The 22,839-nt window shown below is 41.5% G+C and overlaps 1 long non-coding RNA gene across 3 annotated transcripts in view; it reads right to left on the minus strand.

Annotated features, from left to right (window-relative positions):
• LOC101137455 (uncharacterized) overlaps positions 1 to 22,839 on the minus strand; it is a 29,945-nt gene that overhangs the window by 2,866 nt on the left and 4,240 nt on the right. Inside the window, exons 2-10 of one of the 3 annotated variants that reach the window (XR_010134022.1) lie at positions 21,533 to 21,653; positions 12,748 to 13,080; positions 10,744 to 10,871; positions 8,643 to 9,526; positions 2,070 to 2,190; positions 1,738 to 1,926; positions 1,591 to 1,618; positions 1,018 to 1,157; positions 150 to 268 (exon numbers count right to left, since the gene is read on the minus strand). This is a non-coding gene — a long non-coding RNA (uncharacterized lncRNA). Of the gene's footprint in view, positions 1 to 149; positions 269 to 1,017; positions 1,158 to 1,590; positions 1,619 to 1,737; positions 1,927 to 2,069; positions 2,195 to 8,642; positions 9,527 to 10,743; positions 10,872 to 12,747; positions 13,081 to 21,532; positions 21,654 to 22,839 lie in introns of all 3 variants that reach the window. The other 2 variants (XR_008679635.2, XR_010134021.1) reach the window with 2 other exon arrangements.

Genomic DNA, 22,839 nt, shown 5'->3' on the forward strand with positions numbered 1-22,839 from the left:
TGAAAGAGTTTACACAGATTCATAGCATCTATAAGCAAAAGTAAGAGGTGGACTTTGTCATTCAGATGGTGGATTTTGAAGCACCTCCAAGAGAGTGGCTGTTTTGAGAGATGAGTAAAACCTTGTCATTATAAACATATTTATGTTACCTTTCCTCCCAAACTTTGGGATCCCTTGGAGAAAAAGAAACTATAACCTCATGTTCTTCTCCAGGTTTAATGAATAGATTCTCTGGATCCACTAAAGAGGGACTTTCTCATTCTGGGACCTAAACAGTGACAGAATAATAATTAAATGCGGACTTACAAAAAGGCAGCTTTCACTCAGTGACTCCTGCCTTACATTCCTTTCTCATTTACCAAGAGAGGTTATTTTTCCCTTTCTCCCAGTCCATCAGAGTCTCAACTCATCCCGCTCTCTTGGAAAGCGCCTCTTTTTCTTCCATAACAAACCTGATGTCCCACAAACTGCACCCCCGATTTCCTGTCACTAACATACTCTCACTCACCTTCGGGTCTCAGAAAAGAGGTCAAAGTGTGTGGGTGACTCTTCCCCAATTCCAGCGACAAGCTGACATGCACATTTTTCAGAAATCAATCTAGAACTGGCTTTTCACATTCAAGACATTGGAGTCTACACCGAGAGCACCATAGCATACACCTCACCCTAGAGAAACAGCCAGTGTTTAAAACTCTCAGTGATTCCATCACCTGGTCCTCAGGACACCCTGAAGGGGCAGGCAGCACCGGGACCCTCAGAAGGCAGGGAACCCTCACAGTCTCAGGAAAGACTACTTTATGGTGCTTTGACAATAATTCATAGGTTGATATCTAAATAAACTACAACTTTCCCAGCGTTTCTCAGAGGTAAGGTCTGTTTTGTGGATGGAGCCACGACGGCCACCAAATGCATCATCTAGAAGATGGAGTGAGACAAACCTTTCAACAATCTGTCACCATGAAAGCGACATCAGTCTGAATGCAAGACAATGAAGGCAGAGGGGAGGACTGAGGGTACCTGTAAGTCCCTGGGAGCAGGAGTTGTAGCTCTTTCTGCTCTTTCTTGGAGATCAATACTTCTAAGAACTGGTGTGGGGTTTGGGCTGTCAACTTCTACGTCAACTGTCACCACGAAGTCTTCTCCTGAGTCCTGAATCTCTAAAATTCAAAAGGGTTGTGCTTTTAGTTCAGAGACCAGACACTTATTGAATTGTACACGCCATCAGCAGTCCAACACAATGTCCTTAGGGGCCACAGAAAAATGTAGGCAAGAAGATTTTTTAAAGAATTAAAATAGGACTGGAAATGAGTGGAGGAGCAGAAAAAGCAAGAGCACATCCAACTGGTAAATGAGATGAGATCAATTTAGAGAAAATATCCCAATAGGTCCTCAGTGGTACTTGCTGTGGTCATGCACATTCACCTAGGTTTGACCCAAAACAGCAGGCATCTGCCTCATTGTCAGAACAACAGAAGATACTTGACAGATGACTGGAAGTATTCACATGTACTGACAGAGGAAATCAGTCTCAAATTTGTAGTCTATTTAGATACACAGAAAAGCAATTCCCAGAAAACATAAACATCATACCTGAAGAGCCGAGTTCCTTCTTGGGACTCTGGAAAAGAAGTGATATTATCAGAAATTCTGGACCTTATGAAATAAAAATTTAAAAATTAATATATACTAGTATTAAGAGGAAATCTGAATGAAAGAAAAGGAGTTTGAAAAACTTACTTTTGTTTGTTTGTTTGTTTTGATGGAAAGCCCATCCTCTCCTACCTGTCCCTCATAACAGGCAGGTGTCACCTGGTTGATCACAGAGCAGCCTGCCAGCCAAGGGACCACATCAGTGCAGGGAGCAGCTCTCACAGGAGCTCAGCCGGGTTCCTCGGAAAACGTCCGATCTTGCCAGGCCACGGTGCTCTGTTCCGAAAGAGAAGACTCAGTGTCAGTAAAGCCAATAGCAATAAGAACATGAACTGTGTTAACAAAATCTTTAACAAAAATAGTTCAGTTCATAGAATGTATTCTGTGAACAGCATTTTTTTCTGTACATTCATACTCACAACATTGAGAATCAACTTGATTGGTAAGTGGTGTGTGTCCGGTTCAGTGCTTTTATTGGCAGAGACTTCCAGCCTCCACAACTCCAGTCACCAAAATCAAGAATGGCTTTCTGTTCTGTTTCTACCTAATTACAAAAAAGGAACTGATTTATGAAAAGCAATATATTAATAAATAGCACTCCTTATGTTCATATCAATGCCATTTCTAGCCATAAATTAAGAGTCAGGATTAAGGAGAACTTTCCAATTGCTTATTTTCTACAAAGATAAATGTTAAATTCTTTTTTTGAGGTCATCTATATACCCAAATGGACCAGAGAATTAAGCTGCTGCCTCCTGGAAAAGGCTATTTAATCTTGAGATGAAGTGACAATTGTATAAATTACATAGACCTCCCCTCTATTATTAGAAAGTTTTAACAATGAGTCCTACTCTTAGAATAACGACTTCTCCATTCTTTTCAAAAATACCACTAGTATCTTCACATTTTCCGATTTTATTTAAAAATGTTTAAAATATATCACAATAGACGTATTTAAAGCTTCCAAAAAGTGCCTATGATCATGAAGAACTGACTTCCTTAATCAGGGGTGACCAACATAACTGAGACCCTGAGACCTCCACATATGGAAATATTTGAAGACATGGGAACGCCACTGGACACCACAATCTGGGCAAGTCCCTGACATGAAATGGCACAGTACCTGCCTGCAGCCTAGGCACATTCTCCTTCATACTTCAAATCATTCCTAGATTATTCACAATGCTTAATAGAGTGCAAATGCTACGTAAATAGTTGTTATACATTATCGTGTAGGGAACAGTAACAAGGAAGAAACGCTTGTACATGTTCAGTACAAATGCAACCATCTTTTTTATGAGGGGATGTGGATATTTTTGATTCAAGCTTGGTAGAATGTGAGGATGCAGGACCCACAGATACACAGGGCTGAATATATTTAACACACACACATTTTGCTTTGCCTTATACAACCATAAAATAAAGGGAAATCAAAGGCCGCCTGGCAAGAGGGAGCTGACTTCCATGGTGGCTCAGAAAAGTCTGGGGTCCAGATTGACCCTCAAGGTGGTAAAGCTTTAATACCTTCCAGAGAACAATCGATGTGACTTCAAGCTTGTTGTGGTGTGACTTCTTGTTGTGGACAGGGAGAGGCTAAAATGAAATTTGAATTCTATACATAAAAGTCAAAGAAGCATTCTTTCTAGAAATAAAAAGAAAACTGAAAAAAAGTCTGATCGCATGTCTGTGGGGATAACAAGGAACCTGTCCAGAGGTGGGTGGCATCGAAGGTTGTTAACAGGAACATGAAGGCCTGGGCCAAGGCCCCACCAGGCATGGGAGCCCCAGGCTAAAAATCACGAAGGCTTTCAGTGCCTCCAGCATTTCTGCAAAGTATCCTCTAGGGACATTTCCAAAAAGCAGGACACATGGGATTCCTAAAGCAGAAAAGCAGCCTCAATCAATGTGAACTTGCATGAAACATTTTTAAATACCAAAAAAATGGAATCCACTCAAAGAAAGTCAGGAAGATTCAACAAAAGTAACTGGTGGAAACATTAGTGCCTCAAGAAACAGAAATCTGAAATCAACTACACAACGATTCGTTTCAAATACAGATCATAAAGTCTACAACAGAAGAAAAAGCAGAAGATTCATGAAGCGATGCTGAGCATGAACAAGTACAAATAGCTCCATCAATCTGTAAAATTGTTTTAATAGACTTTTTAATTTTTTAATTTTTTATTTTATTATTATACTTTAAGTTCTAGGGTACATGTGCACAACATGCAGGTTTGTTACATATGTATACATGTGCCATGTTGGTGTGCTGCACCCATTAACTCGTCATTTAGCATTAGGTATATCTCCTAATGCTATCCCTCCCCCCTCCCCCACCACCCCACAACAGTCCCCGGTGTGTGATGTTCCCCTTCCTGTGTGCATGTGTTCTCATTGTTTCAATTCCCACCTATGAGTGAGAACATGCGGTGTTTGGTTTTTTGTCCTTGTGATAGTTTGCTGAGAATGATGGTTTCCAGTTTCATCCATGTCCCTACAAAGGACATGAACTCATCATTTTTTATGGCTGCATAGTATTCCATGGTGTGTATGTGGCACATTTTCTTAATCCAGTCTACTGTTGTTGGACATTTAGGTTGGTTCCAAGTCTTTGCTATTGTAAAACTTTTTTAATGTTGGGGTTTCAAAAGCCATTTAGAACTAAAATATTGGTCAAAGGTAATACGGAAGGAAAAGATGAGCATTTAAATGAAGAAAGCTGACTGTGTTGTTTGAAAATAGAACAGAGCTCTTGATTCACTTTAGATTTGAGTAAGCAATATGAAGTGAGTAGAAATAGAAACACATAATGTCCAAAGTAATGCAAAGGAAGGACAAAGGAAAATATAATCCAAGAGGAGGCAGAAAAGGAAGGAAGAAACAAAAGGAAAAATTTTGGCTAAATTTTTAAGGTATAGTCAACTAAAGTAGATGTTAAAGACTGAAAACAAAATGATGGAAATAGATACACAAGGAAACTCGTAAAGAAAATAACAGATGGGCCGGGCGCAGTGGCACACGCCTGTAATCCCAGCTACTTGTGAGGCTGAGGCAGGAGACTCTCTTGAACCCGGGAGGTGGAGGTTGTAGTGAGTGAGATTGTGCCATTGCACTCCATTCTGGGCAAAAAGAGGAAACTCTGTCTCAAAAAAAAAGAAAAAAGAAAAGAAAGATGATGCACAATATTAACACCAGACAAAATTGGGTCTGAGACAAAAGGGATAAAGAGAATTTTTATTTCTTTATTTTATTTTATTTTATTTATTTTTTGAGACGGAGTCTCGCTCTGTCGCCCAGGCTGGAGTGCAGTGGCGCGATCTCGGCTCACTGCAAGCTCTGCCACCCGGGTTCACACCATTCTCCTGCCTCAGCCTCCCGAGTAGCTGGGACTACAGGCACCCACCACCGCGCCCGGCTAATTTGGGGTATTTTTAGTAGAGACGGGGTTTCACCGTGTTAGCCAGGATGGTCTCGATTTCCTGACATCGTGATCCACCCGCCTCGGCCTCCCAAAGTGCTGGGATTACAGGCGTGAGCTGCCGCGCCCGGCCTATTTCTTTATTTTATTACTTTTAAAGTTTGTTTAGGGTTAGACCCTTGCTCTGTCGCCAGTGCTGGAGCGCAGCAGTACAATGCTAGCTCACTGCAGCCTGGACCTCCTGGGCCACCACGCCTGGCTGATTTTTCAAACTTTTTTTAGAGACAGAGTCTCACTGGGTTGCTCAGGCTGGTCTAAAGCTCCTGGCCTCCCTAAGTGCTGGAATTATGTCGCTATGGGTCGCTATGTCTGACCAAGAATTACTTAAAAATGAATCATTCCACACAGAAGGCAAAACAATCCTAAACCTAAACATATGTAACAATATAGCTGTGTGACACCCACGAAAAAAATGATAGGATGTATAATTCTCCTTGTAGGAGAAACTTCAGATCTACAACCATCTCTCATGAGTAATGATTCAGAAGATTTGAACTACAGAGAAATTAAACCCGAGCTAAGTACATGTAAGAGCTCTGCACCTGCCAGAAGAGTCCTGCTAAGCTCACAGGAGACACCAACATCAGCTGAACATTCTAGACGACGGAACCAACCCATCTGTCTCCATCCCACACTCTGACCATGAAGGGGGAAATGGGGGCTGGGGAGAAAGCTGCCAAGTAGGACAAAGACTCGTTTACAAGTTATCACCTTCATAACCGGACTCCCCACAGTAACAGGGAGAGTGGCAGAGGTAGCCAAATGCTAGCTAGAATGGACTTCACCTTTTAACACCACTTCACACTGAGGCCCAAATGGCTGCACAAATATTTTCCAGATCCTAACAGAGAAAGCAATCCAAATTGAAGGTCCTTGATCTAATTATTTTGGTAATGATTTTCTACATATTTTATTTGTCCAAAAGACAGAGCTAGGTGCTGCGGATACCATATTCCCACCCTTAGAGCTTATGCTCCAGAGAAGGATATAGACAGGGAAAGAGACGATCACAATGCCATCTGCACAGGGGGTGGGAGCAGCCGTGGTGCTACCGGAACACTGTTCATAAGAAGTCTGGGAATTCCCAGGAGCCAGCCCAGGGAAGCTGCGGGCAAGCCGTCCAGGCACAGGCATTCGCGCTGCTGCAGGCAGGACTCTTTTCTTCTGTAAGGCCCTAACAGCTGACTGAGCACACAAAAGAATTCCGTAACCCAGGCAGGGGGATACGCCAAGCGTGCCTCAGGGCAGAGTGTGCTTTAACCAAGGGTCACACAAGCAAGCTCAGTACTCTTGACAAGAGAGCTCTGACTGTAAGCTGATGTTCACTTATGATTTGAGGGCCCAGAATTCATGGGCCTGGAGAAGAAACGAAGAAATGTATCTTAACAGCTGACAAAGTGAACTAGTAGTTTCTGGGAAAAAAAAGAAAAGGTGAATGAGAAACATCAATACACAGCGTGGTGGGGACAGACAGGCTAATCGCTGAGGTCTCACAGCCCCACCCCACCCCAACTGTGATGACACAACTCTGGCCACCTCTCCCTTGTCTCTCTCAATGGGGATCTTCTCTTCTACTCCCCACTGCCAAAGACAGCACCGCTTCATTCACAGACTCCTGGGTGTCCCTAAAAAGTCTTCACAGCTCACCTTTCACCCTCAACCCTTTCCTTCAATCACCTGCTTTTCACCTAAGCCGACGATCTGAAAGCAGAGGGGAAAAGCCAGGAAAGGGGAGGGGGAGGGCACCTTATTTTACCAGGTAAACAAGGGTCACTAAGAGGCATGCGGGAAGACTAAACCCATCCACCAATGCTAGTTTGCAAGTAGCAATCACAAAACCGGGACACTGAAAAACAGGAGCTGCTGACCCTATTCCCCTCCCCACTCCCTGCCATTCAAATGGTCCTTGTAACCAGGAAAGGAGGTGTGGAGTCTAGAGTTACAGCAGCTACAACTGAGCAGGTGAGAGACCCTTGCAATCAGAGTTCATGTTAAAACTGCATTTCCAGCTATTTCAAAATCTTACGTAAGAAAGTCATCAGATAAATTGGTCAAAAAGACTCCCCTTACCAAATGAAGGCATAGCCCCAAGATTAACTTGGTTCTCTCCTTCTCTCTTTTGATAAATGACAGTAACTTATATTCAGTCCCATTTTACAAAATTAACAAGTAGAGTGACCAGGACCTCTGAGCTTTCAGTGATTGTAGTAACAGTGCTACAAACAAATTTGTATAATTTTATAAATAAGTAACAATGAAATATAAATAATGACAGAAAAAAACAAAACATTCAGATTTCACTGTACATTATAAGCACTACAACAAAATGGGGCCTGAGGGAAGATTCCAGGGCAACGCCAGTGTGAGGGGAAAGGGGTGGGAGAGCCTGGCCCCGAGAAAGGAGAAATCCAGCACTGACTCCCAGTGCAACTGTTATATCAATGGAGAGCGCCCTAGAAAGCTGTCTTTTCCCCACTGACACTGATCTCAGGACCCCGATGCTGACTTGCAGCCAGGGGTCGGCTGCATTGAGGACATGAAGGCGGGTCTGGGAAGCCGTCCCAACACCGCAGGCAGGAGGAAGCTTCCACTCCTCAGGCAGATACTCCCCGGTGAGAATAAGGCACAGTCAACGATGCCAGTGACACCAGACCCCTGACTAATAGGTCAATCGGTTCAATGGCAATGAGTCTATGGGACGGCCTGTTTGTAGCTCAGAGCCACAGTTCAAAGCGCTCCAGATGCAGGACTCCCTGCCACTGCCTGAGCCTCAGCAGAGGCCTGCCAACATTTTCTTCCTGCTTCCATCCAGTCCAGGAAAAACAATGAAGATTAGATCACACTCACCATTATAGGCACTGAATTATTTCATGTTACTGTCATGTCTTCCTTTTTTCTCTCACAGATCATAAGCCACCGCTTAACCTCAAAGAAAACCATAGAGGCTCTGACTTTCCAGATGTAGAGCCCAGCCGATTCTAATACTACCACCCATCTTTGCCCCATCCTCACGCAGCTGCTCTGGAGGGCAGAGAATACAGCACCCCAGTAGCATGTGTACCATGTCAGGAAAAGCAACGAGCCCAGCTATGGGGGCACATGACCATCAGCAAGAGAGAAGCTGCCTCACGGACGCACCTGAGTGCTGCCTCTCCACCACAGACACCCAGAGACTCACAAGCTGGAAGCACTCGCTCACTCCAGGATTCAACTCTAAACTGGACATTTCCTAGCTGAAATAATCACAAAACTGCAACAACAGAGCAAAAGAGAGGTAAGGAAGACAAAGCCGCAGGCAGCCTGTCACCTGTATAGGTGCTAAGTGTGTTCTAAGCCATCTTCAGGAACCTTGCACAGAAATATATTGTGGTGGTCTTAGTTTAGGACAAAGCACAAAACTTACAAGAAATTAAGGCCAACCAGTAACTCCTTGAAACAAACGAGCTTTGTGGGGTCATTTGAAAAAATTCAACTAGGAAATAACAACAACAGTAACAGAGCAAAAGCATCTCACCCAGTACTGATGTCATTCCTGAATCTCGTGGTTTCTTTCCAGTTTGTACCAATAGAATGCACAGGAAAAGGCTTCGCTGTGCTTGGCAGGTTCCGATGTGAGACATCAGAATATGGGTCGCAGATGGAAGAGGTGCCCATCCATCCAGAGCTGGTATTTGGTCCCAAATTCCACAGCCACAGAGTTCTGCACATGCTCTCCCGTGACAGCTGGATAGGGATGGCCTCCTGAGAAGCCACAGGCTATGGCCCTGCCAGCCTGGCACTGAGGCAGGGCGACACTTCCAGCTGAAGGGAGTGTTCTTCAATACCTCTGGCTGAAGGAAGCTGTGCTGGGAGGGGTGACATCAAGAGTGCAGGCACCGCAGCCCCATGTTCTGCGTCTCAGCTGCAGAGCCATGAATGGTTCCGCTGGGAACAGGTCCCGGCCTCTGAGCTCACAACTTGCAGTTGACGTAGCTTTAGTGATGATTCTTTGATCATCATCTACAGTCTCCTGGCAGGACACAGGGAGGTGTGAGCAGCTGACCCCGTCTGACGACTCAGACCTGGCTTGCTCAGGAGAGCCAGCCCGATCGGGTCCACTTTCTTGAGGTTTGACGTCCAATCCACCTCACTGGGTTCCAACAGATCTCCACTTTTGGAGGAAGGATCTTCACTTGATCTAAGGTTAGGTTTTACATCTTTAGGCTTGCTACTCAGAGAAGTAGTTGCAGTCATTTTTTCATATCAGAGTCGTTTGGGATCATAGATGGTAATGTTCCTTTATGTTCCTTTTCCTATATTCTGAAATGGAAATTCTCTCAATTTTTCCACAGCCTATTCCTCGGACAGGGCTGGGCTGGCTTGAATAACTGTGGTGCTCATCTCATTGGTGGTATCACTCTGAGTGTGACAAAATTTTAAAAATAATCAGATAAACTGAATACAACAAATTCAAGTCATGCTGGTATAAACTCAGGTAATGTAATAAAGGAATCTACACGGGTTATCTTTCTGAATTAGATGTGGTCTACACAAAGGAGTTATTTTGCAACGGGAAATGCAGGCTATTAGAAAATTTATGTTTGTCGCTTTGTAAAACATATAATATGAGGAAAATAAACAGGAGGTATACACCAGTCATATCTGAAATTTACATAAAGGACCAGAGTCAAGTAAGTTTTTGAAAATGTGAGGGACTTGTGTAAACTTTATAATGAAAATCTAAATACATTAGTCACGAGGCAGAGTGGGGATTGGAGGCGCAGCCGGCTTGCAGGGCCCCGCCCTTCCTCTGTCCCTGCTGCTGCCTGTGCTTGAAGAGCCAAAGATGGTAACTCTCATGTGGACCCGTCCCTTTCCTGTGTCTAAACGCATGTGGCTCTAATAACGCATGACTTATCACGGTCATTCCACACCACTGGACATTTGGGAGAGCCTAGTACAAGCGGTGGGTAGAATAATTTCTCCTATGGCCCCTTCTGAGCCTATTCACAATAAGGCTGGGCTTGGCAGGCCAGGGAGCACCGTGGCTCCTTCCAGTTATAGAGGAGCCCAGGCCCTGCGGTTGGTGGCACAGCATCTTCACAGGCTAAAGCTCAAAACGCCATGACCCGCCGTTCTGCAGACCTGAGACAGGTTGTACTCTCACTGTCGAGATTATGCTGATCAGCAGCCTAACTGTTTCCTTTCATGCTCTTATCCCTTCAGGTTTCATTTATCTTTTTTGTCACTTTTCTTCCATCATTTCTATCACACTTCTTAGCCTTTACTCTAAAATGGGCTGCTGTTTATAATGACTCATTTACCAGAACATTTCTTTCGCTCAGGACAGAATTTTTAAGGTGGACAAGCAAAGCCTAAAGTCCCTTCCAGCCCTGCAATACTATGGGGTCTACACGGAAGTAGAAGACTGCTCTTCTCACTCATTGGCTTTGCTTCAACAAATGGTTCGGCTTCTACCGTGATGAAGACCAGCTCACTCAAACCTTGGTTCCTATGAAAGTAACTGAAGAGCTTCCAGAATACAATGATAGTCCCAAAGGGATCTGATGTGGCTGAGTAGGGCAACCTCAGAAACAATGAAAACCATACAACAAATGTGCTCATCATATACTTACAACCGGATCTCAAGTCTTCAGTCATCTCATCACATTTTGTTTGCCCGTAAAAGATGTGTGACAGGCAAGGTCCATGACCCCTCTGCCCTCTTCATTTTCATAGACCACATTCTGTGTGAGATTCATTTCTAAAAAACAGAATTCCAAAACTATCCGTTGACACATGTAACAACTAAAATGATATGACATTCTCACATAATTGTTTTATCTAGATGACTGCCTTAATTACCAACAGCACCGAAATCTGCCCAAAATGTGTTGGAAAAAGAAAAATCCATTTCCCCAAATGAAAATATCTCTTTTATGGCAGACAAGCCAGCTGTGCTCGTGAAAACAAGTCAATAATTGAGACTGAGAAATAAAGAAAAAAATGCTAAGACATAGAAAGGTACATTTCCACTAGAACTCTGATGAAAGGTACGATTTCTGAGCAATTCTCCCTATACTAGTATATTTGAAATTTTGTCTGAACTATAAAACACTTAAATATTCCAACCTAAAAGACTGACACAGCCCACATGAATATACACCCTATCCAAAATGTACAAATATCTATTTCTCTTTTTTTATAGTTATAATGACAGTTTATTATAAAGCATACAAATGAAGAGCCAGGTGAAGAGATACTCAGGGCAGCAAGGTCTGGAGGGGTCCAGGGTACAGAGCTTCTGTGCCCTCTCCAACTGGTCTGTCTGTCTAGCACATCAATAGATTCACCAACCAGGAAGCTCTGCAAGCCTTATCGCTGAGTTTTCATCTGGTTTCATTTTATAGGTGTAGTTGCTTAAATCATTGGCCATGTGACTGGGCTCAATTCTAGCCCCCTTCCTCTCCCCAGAGATTGGGAGGGCGAAAATTCCAACCCCCTAATGACATGATTGGTTTTTCTGGCAAACAGCCTTTATCCTGAAGCCATCCAGCCCATCTCCCCGCCCCACATCCATGAGCCATCTTGCTGGCATAAATTCAGGTATGGTCCAAAGGGGTTTGTATGAGTAACGAAAGACACTCTTATTCAGGAAATTCCTAGGGTTTGTGAAGCTCTGTGTCAGGAACTCGGGAGAAAACCTAAATGTACTTTTAAAGTTTATACCACAAGCTTGGAATTTGGGAGTGGTTAGCACCTACTGGAAGTGGCTGGAATCTATCTAAAAGCCTCAGTCAAAAGTGAGGAAGAATATGATGTTAACATCCTAGTACAGTATGAAAGTGCAACACAGCTACTGCAACGTAAATGTGAGTTCGGATAGGACAAATACGGCCCTTCAATCTGGGCATGATTCGTTTTAGATGTTCTTGGATTTCTTCATCAAGTTAGGTGTAAGTGAAAGGACATGAAGCAAATCAAAGAACTTGTTGAAAAATTGCATCCCTGATAACTTGTGACATATTTTTCATGTTTCTTATAAACACCCTGTAGGTACTGCCTCCAGTGAACCAATTTAAATAAGATTCCCTGGGTATCGAAGCCATGAGAACACGGGAATATATTGAGAAGGACATTTTCCTACCTTGAAAGGTTTGTACTTGGAATCTATGCGCTTGTATATCTTAAAAGAGGTTAGGTAAGGAATAACTTATCTGTTAATAGGAATACCTGAGTCCTCCGCAATTCTGGTGGGGAAAAAGGGAGTGAGCAGAGAACCACTTAATAAAAGTGGAAAAACTGTAATAGTGTTCCTCCTCTGAGACACATTTTTACTAAAAGTATGTTTTCTTTTTGTTTGAAAATCAGAATCAAAGGCATATTTAACTACAGTGAAAATAGCTGTTTTTAATCACTGAGTCTCTCAAATGTGACGTTACAAATTTAGATAACACAATACAGTTTCTTCAGAGAAATATAAACCTAATTGTAGTCACATGTTTACAGACAAGCAGAAGTGTTTTAGCAGCTAGTGACTCATTCAGGTGGAAGGCAGCTGTTCCTTAACGGCAGCCTTTTAACCCTGATCAAAATGAAAACTTGTGTTTCTTTTATTCTGTTTTTTCAAGCCCACTTACTGTCTTTTTTCAACGGACTCATGATATTCACATGTTCTCTTTTCAGGAGTCGGTGACCGAAAGGTATTAGTGAAATTAATTCTGTGGTCACTAACAGGCTTCAGAGACACTGTGTCCACATTTTCTTGAAGGGACACTGAAGGAGTCTCAGTGTGTAAACATCCATCCACGTCCAAAACTGTCTCCGCATCTGATGCCACGTGCTTATGCTGGTGAGGAGACTGTGCCTCCTCGCACAGGGTCAGTCAGGTCAAAACCACCTTTGTGGGCATTTGCATCATGAAAATGAACAGAGCTGAGGGTCTTCACCGGAACATACTTTCTTGCATTTTCCTTTAAGAGAGAATCAGTAACAGAGCAATAGTAAGTTTTATGTTTCATAACTCATACTAAAATTTATGGGAAAATTATATAGTTGATATAAAAGTTGTATTATTTGAAGGAACCATATACACTCTTGACTGTATTCCAGACTACATGTGAACCAAACATAAGCAGCTGACCAAACCAAAAGCTATGACGTGGTCATGGAAAACACACACATCGACGGATTCAGATGCTGAAAGTGGCCTCAGGTTCCATTACATCAGGGCTCCCAACCCCTGGGCCCCAGACATCAACAGGTTCAGATACCAAAGTGGGTCTTGTGTATCCGTTTCATGAGAGAATGATAGAAATGTCAGCTTAACTTTTATCATTACCCACCAATGTCTCTACAAGGGTGGTCAGCCCATTAGTGTGACCAACCTCCTAAAGTTAATACGAGTAACGGCCCCTGAAAACACAGATATTAGTGTCTCTTCCTAGGAGTAAAATAGTGGATACTACAAATGCCCCTGAGGAGTCCAATAAAATTTGTAGCAGACACAGCAAATTTAGCCAGTGCCTTAAAATTACGCTCTCCATCACATCTTTCCAAGTGGCACGTCTTAGTCTCTCCTAAAATTATAACTGCTGAAAAGGGGCTCAGATGTCTTCAATACTGTTTGTGGACATTTGGCTGTCACCGTGGTCTCAAGGACCAATAAAACGTATTAACAGCAGTCCCTTCTGCTGTAAGATGAGCAAGAAAGGGAACGGCCCGATAAGGCTCAGCTTCCGGAAGTCACAACATTAAAATGCTAAATAAAGCATGCTGACGTAAAGATTGAGATGTGAAAGTATTAGAAGAATATACAGATTAATTAGCTTATAGTCTTCAGTAGATAACATCTAAGTATAATACTCTAATGGTCTGAACTGTGTCCCTTCAAAAAGATACATTCAAGTCCTGAGCCTGGTAACTATAAATTGTCATATTATTATTCTAGAACAAGGTGTTTGCAGATGCAATTTACTTAAGAATCTTCAGATGAGGTCTTCCTGGATTTGGGGTGGATCTGAAGCACAATGACCAATGTCCTTATCAGAGAAAAGAAGGAAAATTTTCAGACAGAGACATTAAGGCCAAGTGAACAGAAAGACAAGAATGGAATGATGCTGCTACAAGCCAAGGAATGTCCGGAGCCACCAGAAGCTGAGACAGCCAGGGGGGATTTTCCTCTAGAGCCTTTGGAGGGAGCACCACCCTGCCAATACCTTGATTTCAAACTTTTGGCTTCCAGAAAACTGAGGGAATAAATTTCTCTTGTTTTAGGCCAGCATGACTGTGGTAATTTGTTCTGGCAAGCCTAGGAAACTGACACACATTAAAGGCTGAAATGCATAAAGATCAATATATTTCCATAACATAGAAACCTCACAAAACTGATAGTTAAGATATGAATACCCCAATAGAAAAAGGACAAAGATGACAAAGAAACACCATGTAAAACTAGACAACTACTTTTCATATACAACACTTGCAAAGATGAAAAAGAAGCACAATGTGAAAAACCAGCTGTCTCGCCCGCAAAGCAACTTGAAATAATCTTGAATGAAAAATGCAGTTGTAACTTCTAGCTTCCAGTTCTGCACATCAAGAGCTTGGAAGTCAACACTCCATCCCAACAACAAGTAAAAAGATGAACAAACTGACAAGTCAACAATTCTTCTGAGATCTCTGAGAGAAGTGAAGTCACAGCACAAACCACCGCCTCCAAAGCTGGAGAGACAGATAGATGAATGCAGAGAATTATAACATATGGGAGCATAAACTCCCAAGCAGAGGCCCCCACAGTAGCCACAGCCAGCGTAGGGAAGCCGGAAATGCAATCGAGGAACTGCTGCATGCTCCGTGTGGAAAAGTCTGAGGCTTAAAAACTCCAGGCCGGGCGCGGTGGCTCACGCCTGTAATCCCAGCACTTTGGGAGGCCGAGGAGGGCAGATCACGAGGTCAGGAGATCGAGACCATCCTGGCTAACACGGTGAAACCCTATCTCTACTAAAAAACACAAAACAAAACAAAACAAAACAAGAAACTCCAGAGGGCCCAGTCATAGGTGGGCCCCTTTGCTTTTGTGAGTTTTATCTCCAGGAACATGACCAGGTTCTCACAGCAAATATTGGAGAAAAATCCCTCTGGACTTCCAGCAGGGAGGGGGAAAGGGGCCACTTTGAAACATGACATGGCACTTTGTTCTTAATCAGGTCAGCCCTCAGGAAAACTGATTAACCAGAGCCTAACCTGCTGGGGTTTTAGCTGAGCCTCACTAGCCTAGAGGAAGGGAAATACCCAACTCCAGTTCCCTCTAGCCACCCTGTTCAACCTGAGAGGGAGAAAGACTGAGACACACTTGTGAAGTGCACAGTCCAAAGGCACAGGCTCACTTAAAGACTGAGACCACATCCCAGAACTGTGGAATGCTTCCCCTCTCCAACGTCTTACCGCAACATGTTGAAAGCCGTTCTTTTTACTTAATATATGGTGTCCAGCTAGCAAGAGAAAGTTACAATTTAGAAAAAGGTGAAAAACACAGTTACATTAAGCACATTACGCTTAGGAATTAGAAATCTTTTGTTACTATGAGGTACTCAAACTACTGTGGAAGCAGGATAATGTCATTTGAAAGTGAGCATGGATTAATTGTTGATGTATGTTGCAAATACTAGAGCAACCACTAAAAAAGTGGGAACAAAGAATTATGTCTCATATGCTAAAAAAGAGAAAATGGAATCATATAAAATGCTGAACTAAAACCATGTAAAGCTAAAACCCCTCAAAAACGCATTTAGTTCATCTTCTTAGATCCATGAAATATATATATTATATAGATAACCTTAAACATTTAAATTAGTTAGATTTTCCAAACCAAATTCTGATTATTTGCCTATAATGTTAGAAATGAAAAGATAACAAGAAGTGACATTAGGAAAGATGGCAAAGTAGAAAGTGCCAGAAATGTGTGTCTCCACCTAGTCAACAACCATAGTGTACTGAAAAAAGACTCTCTGGAGTAACTGTTAGAACTCTGAGGTCTCTTTGAACACTTCCAGCTACCACGGAAAAAGCTTAGCTGGTAAAGTGCAGTTAATGTGGACCAACTTCAGGCTTCAGCATAACAGTGGCTGCCCAGCCCCAGGCTCATGGCCAACAAATGTAGAGAAAGTAATCTGTGTTTCTAGGGCAGATGGCTGGAGCCACATTTGGCAATAGAAACTTGCCTCCGCTTTATCAGGGTTCTATGTCCTGACTGCAAACTGCTGCTTCTGATTGCCCAGGACAGGTACACAGAAGCTGCCCATCACTGTTTCAAACCCACTGGCTGAAGCAGCCTTTAGGAGACTTAAAGGAGCTGCATTTCTTTTCTTTCTTTTTTTTTTTTTTTTTGGTATTCAAAAATCAAACAGCATGTAAAAAAAAAGTATTCACCATAACCAAGTGGGCTGTATCCCAGGAATGACAATGTGGTTCAACATAAGAAAGCCAATAAATGTAATAGATCACATTAATAAAACTATATGATCACCTTAAACAATGCAAAAAAAAAAAGGCATTTGACAAAATCCAACACCTTTTTATAATAGAAACTCTCAGAAAACTAGAAATAGAAGGGAAATTCCTCAACATGATAAAGGGTATTTGTTTTAATCTACAGCTAACATCACACTGAGTGATAAAGATGGAAAGTTATCCCTATAAGATGAGGAAGAAGAAATGATGCCTGCTTACATTGCTGCTACTGAATAGTGTACTGGAAATCACAGACAGCGATTAGAAAGAAAAGAAATAAAAGGCATGCAAATTGGAAAGAGCTGTAAAAGTATCTCTCTCTGCAGATTACATCATCCTACATGCATAAAATCCCAAAGAATCCACAAGAGAGCTACTGGAGCTAGTAAATAAATTCAACATTGAAGGGCACAAGATCGATACACAGAAATCAGGCGTTTCTAAACACCAATAATAAACAATCTAAAATATAAATTAAGAAAGCGATTCCATTTATAATAGCATCTAAAAAAATTAAGTACTTCGGAATAAGTTTAGTCAAGGAAGCAAAAGACATGCTGAAAACTACAAAACACTGTTAAAAGAAAGAAAACCTAAACAAATGGAGAGGCATCCATCCTGTGTGTTGATGAAGGCTTAATCCTTTACAACACTGAATTTCACAACTTCGTGGATATGACAACAAAAGCACAGGGAGCAAAAGAAAACATACATAATAATACTATTGTAATTAAAAATTTTCGCACATGAAAGACTAATCAAGAAAGTGAAAGACAACCTACAGAATGAAATATTTATAAATCATATATCTGTTAAGGAATTAATATCCAGATGACATAAAGAACTGTACAATTCAACAACAAAAAGCCAAACAACTCAATTAAAAACTGAGCAAAGGACTTAAATGAACAGCTCCCCAAGGAAGTCATACAAATGGCCGGCCAATAATTACATGAAAAGATGTTCAACATCACTAGTCATCAGGGAAATGCAAATCCAAACCACAGTGATGTACCACCACTTCACACCTATTGGGATAACTATAATAAAAAGAAGGGGGTAAAAGTGTCATTTAGGATGTGGAGAAGTTGGATCCCTGCCGTTTTGCTGGTGGATGGAAACTGGTGCAGCTGCTGTAGAAAACAGCGTGGCAGTTCCTCAAAACATTAAGCATAGAGCAACCACAGGACCCAGCAATTTCACCTCTGCATATATATTTAAATAAACTGAAAGCAGGGACTTGCACAGGTATTTGTACACCAATATTCATAGCAGCATTATACTCAAAAGCCAGAAGACTCAAAACATCCAACTGCCCATTGACAGATAAAGAGAGAAAAAAAGTCATATATACAATGGAATATTATTCAACCATAAAAAATGACATTTTGACATATGCTACAACATGAGTAGACCTTGAAGACATCGTGCTAAATGAAATAAGCCAGAATCGGAAAGCCAAATGTTGTATGATTCCCCTCACATGAGGTTACCCAGAGTAGGCAAATTTATCAAGACAGAAAGTGAGAAAGAAATTTGCTTAATATAGTAGCTTGTATTTCTAAGTTCTGTAGAGGTCATACAATAAGGAAGGCAGGCTACTTATTAAATCAAGGACACAATATGGTTCTCTCAGGTAACACAAACTGCATGGCCTCAAATTAGGGGAATAATCATCACTTTATAAAGTAATGCATTTTAAGGCTGACCTACAGGTAGAGATTTTTATGCCACCCAAGCAATCAAGCTTTGATGTGGATGTTCATTCCACATTCTGCCCTGATCCTCAGCTGCCAGAGGTGAGGCTGCACTGGCCTCCACACTACCTGCCTCCCTTCACGGCTTCAGGATCAGAGAGCTGGGAGGCTCCTACATACGTGGACATCTTATGGATTTAACACTTTCTTTTTTTGTTGTTTGTTTGTTTGGCTTTTTCTTTTTTTTTCTAAAGACAGGGTCTTGCTCTGGAGTGCTGTGCTTAGATCACAGCTTTCTGTAGCCTCCAACTCCTGGGCTCAAGTGATCCTCCTGCCTCAGCCTCCCAAGTAGCTAGGAATACAGGCATGCAACACCACATCCAGCTAGTTTTTAAATTTTTTGTAGAGACAGGATCCTGCTATGTTGCCCAGGCTGGTCTCAAACTCCTGGCATCAAGCAACCCTCATGCCTCCACCTCCCAAGGTGCTGAGATTACAGGAGTGAGCCATCATGCCTGGTCCAGGTTAAATACTTTCTTCGGAGATGGACTAGAAATGGATCATCAGAAATTATGTTTGTACTCACACATGAAGAATTCCAACAGCCAAAAATTTTTAGAACTCAATCAGAACTTGAGAACTTCTTTCAGTAGGCACTACATGATCCAATGACGCGGATTCTGCTTTAATCAAGTTATTTTACAGTTATCCAAGTATTTTTTATTTTCCTACTAAGTTTTCAGAAGGGAGATTATCTACATATGACCTACACCACCAAGCAGCACACCTATCACTCAGAAGGCTCCTGACCATTCTCTCATTTGAAACAACCTGACCAAGATTCCCCAACAATTTGTGAGACTCAACCATATTCAAACTAAATATATTGTTTTCAATAGTCATTTAATTTATCAAATAGTTGCCGTACTACAGCAGAACAAGATCTTAGCCCAAAATTAAGTCACCACAGATTGACCTATTTATAAAGCTTATCAACAATCACATTTTGACAAAAATCAAAACTAATAGATGCTATCTCTCTTCTGTTTTTCCTTTTGTGAGATAGGGTCTCACTCTGTCACTGCAGCCTCCACCTCCTGCGCCCAAGTGATCCTCCCGCCTAAGCCTCCCAAGTAGCTGGGACTATAGGCATGCTGTGTGTGTGTGTGTGTGCATGTGTGTGCATGCGTGCGTGCGTGCGTGTGTGTAGAGACAGGGTCTCCCAGGCTGTCTTGAACTCCTGGGCTCAAGCAATCCCCCTGCCTTATCCTACCAAACTGCTAGAATTACAGGTATGAGCCATCGTGCCTGGCCTGTTATCTCTTTCTTATTCCTAATTTGCTACCTCCAACTGGCTGAGGACTGGAAATCCATTAACTAAATAGATTAAAATTACAAAACTCTGCACTGTTGCCCACACATACACATCAATGGTATTGCACATCACGGTTACACACATGTCCCAGTGTCTACAGCACAGCGCTGGGAGGAAAATCCATGGACTCTGGAACACTCATCCTAGCTGCCTGAGAAAATACCTTTGTATTTTATTTCTATGTAACTGCTTCCTCTGGTTAATTACAAATTCTTGAAGCTGCTGAATAGGCAACTTCTAGGTAAGTGATGCATTTCTACCCATAATAAAGTACTATACTGTGGAATACAGTTACTGTAATAGGAGTTCAGATCAGTTCGTGTAGTCTAGAATGATTAAAAAGTAACTCAAGACATGACCGAAGACTGGCAAGATGGTTATAATTTGGATTAGGGACAGAAGAGAGAAAAATGTAGAAAGTAAAAGAGACAGATACTGTGGGACCAGATGAAACAATACCTTAAGAACTGTTAATATGAAACACAGGGACATAGAGAATATTATATACAAAAAAAGCCACTGTAACAAGATTAATCTGCTGCTTTCAAGCATGACAGAGTAGTGAGACACTGTGGATGGGGCAATGAATTAGATGTGGTAATTAGCACCTTGAACTTGAATTGGTGTAAATGAAATAAACAAGAAAGAAAAATCTTTAAGGCAAGGCTTGAGGCTGCACTGACAGGATTTAGGCCTTCTGAACCTCATCTCCCTTAAGATGACAATCCTGTCTCTTGCTGCTTTAGTCCACTCATAGAATTCTGTGAGGATGGAATGACTGTCTCCATAGCACACACACTCCCTCCAAATAGTAAACGCCATTCTACAGTCATGAGTCGTACATTACTAACAAAGGGCATAATGAATAGGTAAGGGTCAGAAATGATGACCAAGTCTCAAGCACAGAAAAAACGGGGTGGTATTAACCAACAGAAAAAACAGAAATAATGAAAAACAAATATGCTTGAGCGAGGTAAAAGGTCTGTTTGCTTTTTATTTAATGTCTTGACATTGGGCCAAAGAACTTTCCACATGAATGATCTAAACACAAGACATTAAATATTTAAATGTAAGAAAATTATGTGAAAGAAACTTACATACAGTAACATTATTGTAGTAATTTTTTATACTTTTTCTATAGTTTTCAGATGTCAACAGGAATTGTTTCTTTGAAAAAAACTGGTATCATACCAACACAAAAGACTCCTTATGCCCTTCATAGGACATCTAAAGCATAACTTACCCTGCTAAGATCTGGAAATACCATTCACATTTTTCTGCCATTTCTTTCTCAGTTATCCAAGTACTAGAGGGAAATGGCATGATCTGTGTGCCTTCTACTACCTCCAGTAACTACAGAATTACCTGAAAAATACAGTTAATGGAGCAACGTCCAATCTGAGCAATCTAATATAATAACCGCATCCTTCTCATCAAATCATTCTTTTATGTAAACCTAATACTTGGCATTCATATGACAAACTCCACAATTTGCATAGAGAGAAAATACACAACAGTAAGAGACAATAATAAACATGATAAACTACTACCGTATGAGAGAATTCACATCTAATTCTCGATGTCTGGGTAGAATACAATCATTCATAACATTCAGCCCAAGAAATACAGACTATGGTATTTCTAATAACACCAATTACCCAGGTATTCTTAAAAGTTCTTTTGAAAAGTTTTAGACTTGAGGGAGTGGAAAAGGGTTAATAACAGGCTAAATCATACCAAAGAAATAATTTTTTAAAGGTGAAGTCAAACTTAGAATTTAAGAACAAAAGAACTGTTTCATACTTACTAGTCCCAGGGAGACAAATAAACTGGCCCACTTACCAGTGAGAACTGCTTCCTCAGGCTCTTCGTGAGTTGTTTCAGAGGAGTGTGAGCCCCGGGAAATCCAAGAGCTGTTAGTTTCTGATTGAAACTCAGAGTTTAAACTGCGGTTTTTATTTGCCTGTTGAAAGAACATCCTGGCTGTATTAATCTTCTAAATTAAAATTAAACATTTTGAAGGGGGAAATGTAGGGAACAGGCAATGTCTGCTTCACTGAATAACGCAGGCAGTCAATGTAGAAGGAATTCAAGAAATTGCCACCATCACTGTGAAGTGTAATCAATGTTTCCCAGAGGCTTCAGCAGTGGCACTGAAACCAGCTCTGAAGGATTGTCAGGGAACAGGATGTTCACAGGGCTTTCATGTCTCATCCCACAGATGACTGACTAATAACAAAGGGGAAAGGCTACCTTCACAAAGAGATTGTCTAGCTCACTCCACCTTAGCCAAAATTACCAAATACAGCATCACAAATCCTGGGACAGACAGACTCAAATGTCTCCTGGTGTGAGGTGCTAAGAAGTACACCACGCTGCCCATGTTTAATCTGAATCCACTCATTAGGAAACTGTTTAATCTGTATTCTTGCAAAAATGCTTAATCTCATCTAGTCCAGGCAGGGGAGCAATCAGATGTATCTAGATTGCGAATCACTCTGAAAAACAAAGAGCCTAGATTTTACAAAATGTTTCACACGTCATGAAAGAATGACTCCAAATTAAAAGAGAATACAGAAATATGACAACCAAAAGCGAGGTTAATCTCTGATTAAACTGTGGATTGAAAACAATACAAATAAAGGACATTTGGGAGATAATCACATAAATTTCAATGTGGATGGTACATTAATTTAAATTATTGTATCAAAGTTAGGTAATAGAATTGTGATTATGGAGAAAGATGTCCTATTCACAAGAGATAGATGCTGGGGTAAAATGTCATGTTCTCTGCAATTTACTTTCAAATGACTCAGGAAAGAAAGTATGAAGACAGAAAAAATGCAAAGGTGGCAAACACTAGCAACTGGTGAATCTGGATGAAGAATATGTAAATCTCCATTGTGTTAGCCTTTGAATTTTCTGTAGGTTGAGGGACAGGTAGGAAGAAGGAAGAAAAGGCAGGCATTCCTCATTAATTCATACCTGGAAAAAATGGAGTCCAAAGAAAACCAGAGGCTTAAATTTCATGTGAACATCCAATGAGAACGATAGTGATTTTCTAATGTCAAATTTCGGAAAAGCCATAAAGACTGGAACATTCCTGACTAGGAGCACTTGCAGGTAATGTCCAGTCTTTTTCCAGAGGC

The sequence above is a fragment of the Gorilla gorilla genome, chromosome 4 (assembly GCF_029281585.2).
Source record: "Gorilla gorilla gorilla isolate KB3781 chromosome 4, NHGRI_mGorGor1-v2.1_pri, whole genome shotgun sequence".
Lineage (NCBI taxonomy): Eukaryota > Metazoa > Chordata > Mammalia > Primates > Hominidae > Gorilla > Gorilla gorilla.